Consider the following 6,430-nt stretch of genomic DNA (forward strand, 5'->3'; position numbering starts at 1 on the left):
CCAGACTTTGTATGCAGTACAACAATGAAAAACAGAAATATAACCATTCTTTGTAAAACATCAAATAATAAAATAAAAAATGTAAAACATCAATCATACCAATCATGAAGTCATACTAATAAAAAGAATAAATATTTTAAAACAGCTGGGAAACAGAATAACATCCAATAATGAAAAACACATATTTTTTAACTTTCCCAAATACCAATAAAATATTTTTTAAAAAGCAGATACAACATATAACACCCAATAATTAAAACTAATAAGGATAACAAAATCCCCACTTTCCATATCGAAATTTTTCATTTCCAGTCCCCCTGAGATTGTTGTAGATTTGTGGGAGAAAGTGAACATACAAATGTTCTCCTTATACACACATACACACACATGTACATTCTCTGTCACACACACAGATGCACATGCTCTCGCACAAATGCTATCTTTCTTTGTTTCATTCACACATGGTCTCACTCAGGATCACCTCTCCTTTTCTTTGGCCTTGAGCAACTTGACCTCTGAAGAAGGCCGAGGCTTCTCCTTCAGCAGCCTGCAGGGCTTTCCTCTTCTTCGAGAATCCTCTTCAAGGTATATCCCCATTTTACCAAAGTCTGTATTTTTGAAATCCAAAACTTGGATCTTTGTGTGATTTTTCTTCCACCTGACTGCTATATCGAATCATACTGTCTGATGATCACTGGTGCTCAGGTGAGCACCTGTCCAGATATTAGAGACATTATCCCCATTTGTGAGCACTAGCTCAAGTATCGCCCCTCCCCTCATGAGTTCCATCACCATTTGTATGAACATAGTGTTGCAGTTTGATGCTGCTGGAGAGATAGTGGACCCTTGGGCCGGCCTACCTAGGGAGACAGGGTAGGCCGGGGGGCGGAGCCACAAGCTGGAAGGGTTCACCCAGGAACCAGGGACCCCCCGGGAGGAGCCCGTAGGGTCCCGGGTCCTCGGGACTAGGACTGACACAGAAAGTCCAGAGGCTGAGATGGGCGTAGGCCGGGACCAGAGCAAGCAGGAAGGATAGGAAGTCCAAGGTACCTGGAAGGCAGGGAACCGGCTGCACAGGGCCGAGGGCCGGCTGAAGGCAGGGCAGCGGGCGGCTGCGGAGTCTGTAGCAACCAGAGACAGAGGCAGGCAGTGGGTGAAGCGGGGTCAGAAGCAAACCAGAGTCTGAAGCAGGCTGTAGGCTGAAGCGGAGTCAGAAGCAGACCGGAGTTAGAAGCTGGCTACAGGCTGAAGCGGAGTCAGAAGCAAACCGGAGTCAGGCTGGCTGCAGGCTGAAGCGGAGTCGGAAGCAAACCGGAGTCGGAGGCAGGCAGCGGGCTGAAGCGGAGTCAGAAGTAAACCGGAGTCGGAGGCAGGCTGCAGGCTGAAGCGGAGTCAGAAGCAAACCGGAGTCAGAAGCAGGCAACGTGGAGATCAACAGGAACGCAACTGAGAACAACTACGGAGTTGTGAACCTTGTTGCAAGGCGATGAGAGAGAGTTTGAACGCCGGTTATATTGGGACTTGGGCGTGACGTCAGCAGCGCGGGCGGAGCCGGGCTTCCGGGAGCTGGGCGCTCAAGACGGACGTCCTCGCGCACGCGCGAGACCGAAGGGAAGCAGGCCCGTAATGGCGGCCGCCACATGGAGTGAAAGAAGCCCCCGGGGTCCGGAGCGGGCGGAATGCGGTGATCACTGAAGCGGAGGTAGGCGGGCCTGAGCCCTAACAGAAGGGAAGCGGTCGGGACCGCAACACATAGGTCCTTGGAAGGCACCAAATATCTCTCTACTTGTTGCAGATTCTGCAGAGAGGATACTCAAATCCATATCAGATAGATTAAAATCACCGAGTAACACTTCTCCCTTCTTTTCCACTTTTTGGATGTCTTCAGCCAGATCACTATCCAGTTCTCCTGTCTGATTTAGAGGTCTGTAGACCACACCTTTGAAAATGGAACTGCGCTTCTTCCTTTTCCCCATGCCGCTTGCATTTCAGATGCTTGGCTATTGTTTTTGACATAAAGAGGTACTCATCTCATCCCTCATTTCTGTCTTCTCTATCCTTTCTGAACAGGTTATAGCCCCTGTAGAGACCCGCTGGGTAGAATTCCGCTGCTTGAGCTTCTCCAGGCCAGTTCCCTTTGAAGGATCCTACAACCAGTGGAGCTGGAATAGAGCCTAAAAGCACATCTGCGTCTGGAATAGTTCTGGTTCTCCCCTCATGTACCATCACTTATAGATAGCAGTTCTTTGATGTCTAGTTCATCCCCAGCCCAAGTACTTCCCTGTGTGGGCAGTTCAGTGCTGGCTGTTTTGTTCCCAGCACCAGTACTTCAATACATGACAGTTAAGTGCTGGTGATTTTGTCCCAGCACAAGGACTTATATATAAGGCAGTTCAAAGCCGGCTGCCCTGTCCCCAGCTCGGTTACTTCTTCACCAGTTGTGGAGGATTGCCACCTCCCCCTTTGTAGGAAATCAACAAGCTGAATTACTCACTTTTCAATGCCGAGGATTTCAGCTTTTCCTACTCCTCCTGCTGCAGTCCAGTTGGGGACTTTTTCTGCTGTTAGATGCCAGCAGCTTCCCCTCTTTTTTTCCCCATGCTGTTCTCCTCTGCTTGGTTTCCCCACCAGCTTTGTATATCCGGTATCCGGTAACTCCTTCTTAATTAGGTCACCACCTGGTTCCTGGTCTTGCGCAACTTCCTTTTTCCTCAGCCCTGTGCCTCTCAGGGAGGTGTAGTTATCCCTTCCCCAACCCCTAGTTCTGCCTACACTGGCTTTCCCTTCCCTTCCACTCCCCATTAATCTTGGTAATGGGTTGTACCTCCCATTACACCCCGTACGGCCGTACCCCTTTCATGAGGCTCACTGAATCAGGTTTCTGTAATAGCAACAATATCCAAGTCCGCCTCCACCATTAAAGCTTGCAGATCTGGAATTTATTGCCCAGACTACTAGCTTTCCAGCTTTTTACCCCCAGCTTGCTGCTCTTCCTGGATACTTTTTCCGCCTTTTTGTTTAAAAGTGGACTGTTGAGCTTATTTTTATTAATTTCTCCATCCATTCCCTGTATTTGTTGGGGGGAATTCCAATTTATTGATTACTAAGCTTGTATCCAACCCTACAAAACAAATCTTTTCCTACAATTGCACTCTGACTTCGTCTCTAATGATGAACATCTCTCATGTTCATAAAGTCTGGAGTGATGACTCCTCAGAAAGCAAAGCACAATTTAATGCTCTGAAGAAGTTGGGTCCACTTTATCAAAGTTGTGAAGGCCTGAGAGCTCAGATAAGCCTACACTAGGTCAAAGTAACATTGAAAATGTAAGGGGGGGGGGAGGGGCGTAGACAGCCATAGCTAGGTATCTCCTCTTCTTCACATCACAAAACAAAGCAATTTGCTTCATTATTATTATGTGAAGTGTTTGGACAGATTTCTGATATTGTCTTATATAGACCTCAGGTGCATCGTATTTAAGTAAATAGCCAGATTCCCACACTTACTGGGCTTATAATATTAATTTATTGTATTCCACAATTGTCCAGCATGCACAAATAAACATTCATAATTACAAACCAATAAACTAAACAACACACACAATACCGAATATAATGTGTAAAATGTTAGAAGAGTTAATTACCATATGCCTGCCTAAAAAGGAAGGCTTTCACCTTATTCCTAAAATGTAAATAATCTCACTCTTTCCTCAAGGCAATTGATTACAGATTCCACAGCATTGTACCTGTGAAAGAAAAAGCTCTACTACTGGTTTCTGTAATAGATAATCTCACAAAGAAGGGGCATCAAGTTGATTTTGTACTAAGAATGAAATTGGCACTCTGGGATATATCGGTCTAACAGCTTCTTAAGACAAGAAGACTTCTCACTAAAAAAAGATTTATGAATAATAGCAAGTATTTTAAAATGAACTCTGCCACACAGGTATCCAGTGTAATTCCTTGAGTTTTGGGGAGATGTTTTTGCAAAATCTAGTGTCAGTGATAACCTTGGCAGCAACATTCTGTGCCAATTACAAGTCATGGAGTACAGTTTTAGGCATTCCCATGTATAAGGCAGTACAATAATCCAGTTTGTTTAACACTAGAGCCTGTAATATTGTTCTAAAATCATTACTGGTAATGTAGTATGGAAGGTGTCTTAATATTTTAAGTTTAAAAAAGACAGCTCTGGCTACTGCTTTCACCTGCACCTTCAAAGTCATCCAAGAATCCAATATGACTAGATCTATCAAATTTTCTGGAGAAGATGGCCTTGCCACCCAAAGAATAGTGATTTTCTGTAACTTTAAAACCAATTTATTCTTGAACATCCAAGAATTAATTGTATTTATACATTGACTAAGAAAAAACACTGAAATACTATCATCCAAGTTACAGCAGATAGCAAACTATATGCATTAGCATATGTAAACCACCTCAGGGTGGAGTACCTCCCACTTTGGTGTCCCGGGCCAAGGGAGTGAAGGTAAGACAAGGCGATAGCTAAAGCCAGAAGAATGCTGGGCTGCATAGAGAGAGGAATATCGAGTAAGAAAAGGGAAGTGATTATCCGCTTGTACAGGTCCTTGGTGAGGCCTCACCTGGAGTACTGTGTTCAGTTCTGGAGACCGTATCTCTGAAGGGACAGAGACAGGATGGAGGCGGTCCAGAGAAGGGCAACCAAAAAGGTGTAGGGTCTTCATCAAATGACTTATGAGGAGAGATTGAAGAATCTAAATATTGTACACCCTGGAGGAAAGGAGGAGCAGGGGTGATATGATACAGACTTTCAGATACTTGAAAGGTTTTAATGATCCAAAGACAACGACAAACCATTTCCGTTGCAAAAAAAATCAGCAGAACCAGGGGGTCACGATTTAAAACTCCAGGGAGGAAGACTCAGAACCAATGTCAGGAAGTATTTCTTCACGGAGAGGGTGGTGGATGCCTGGAACGCCCTTCTGGAGGAAGACCAAAACTGTGAAGGGTTTCAAAGGGGCATGGGATAAATACTGTGGATCAATAAAGTCTAGAGGATGTGAATGAAGAGAAAAGGCATGGGGGTGGCTTGCGGGAATGATGGCTACTACTTGGAGATGAATATCCTTATTCAATAAACATACACACGGTTAATGCGACTCCAACATTGCTCTATGCTTCAATGGCAAGAGGAAATGTGGAAAAAAGGATTTGCATCCACATAAAAGCAGGAGAGTAGCTTGCTTGTTACGGCGGTTACTACCCCAAACCAAAAATGCCTGATACTTCACTTTCAATGCATATCCAGCATAGCTCTCTGCTTCAACAACAGGGGGAATGAAGAAAAGATGTTTATATTCAGACATCTACCAACAAGCAGGGCCGGTGCAAGGGGATTTGGCGCCCTAGGCGAGCATTCTCCCTTGCGCCCCCCCCCCCCCCCCATTGCGCCGCCACCCCCCGGTCTTGGCCCCAATTCCTACCTCATTCTCGATCATGCCCACTGACTGTGTGGTTTTCTGGGTCGCGAGCAGGTTGGGCACTGCTTGCAGCCCGCCAAATCTCCACTCCTCTTTGCCATCGCTTGCGGCCACATATGGCTCACACCCAGTGGCGCACCAAGGGTCTCCAGCGCCCGGGGGCTAATGCATTTGTGTGCCTCTCCAGCATCCCCCTCGTAATCCACAGAAAATCAGTGGCATCTCTAGACAGAAGAATTTGGGGGGGGGGGGGGAGCCAAAATGACATTTCTTCATCACACCCACCTCTATAGCATGGTTCCTGCTTTAAAATTGGTTATAAAAAAAAGTGTTAATAAAAAATTCCAAAGGGTCTTCTGCGTAATTTTAAGAAGCTGGCCAGTTTCACACTTCTAGTAAAATTGCTATAAAATTATTTAATAGCCTCATTCAACTAATTCTATATGGCTATGAAAGTGAAGTCTGGAATATATAGGAAGGGACAGAATGTCAATATAAATCCTGCACCTCCAGTTCTGTAACTCTGTGCATTCACTGAAATTCCCCCAAACAATGGAGCTTGAATGTTTCCCTTACAGCTCATCATACTAAAAGATATTTTCAAATTCTGGTGTCACCTCACAGTAACAGCAGCACAAACACCTTTCACTGTCAGACACATTGTGAACTAACACAAAACCCCGCAAAAAAGACATTCAAAATTTAAAGGGTCGGGGTGGGGTTTTTTTTTCGGGCCATCGGCGCCTTTTTATCAGTGGTAGCCAAAATGGCGCCGATGGCCCGAGAGCGGGAGATCGCGCCGGGGACCCCCACCCCCCCACTGGACCACCAGGTAATTTAACATTTTGGGGGGGTTCGGGAGGGTGGGGGAGTGTAAGGAATTTGTTTTAAAAGGTCGGGGTGGGTTTAGAGGTTGTGTTGGTGTGCCGGTTTTCCCACCCTCCCCCAAATAATTCCCGTGCCCTATTT

The sequence above is a fragment of the Rhinatrema bivittatum genome, chromosome 7, assembly GCF_901001135.1.
Source record: "Rhinatrema bivittatum chromosome 7, aRhiBiv1.1, whole genome shotgun sequence".
NCBI lineage: Eukaryota > Metazoa > Chordata > Amphibia > Gymnophiona > Rhinatrematidae > Rhinatrema > Rhinatrema bivittatum.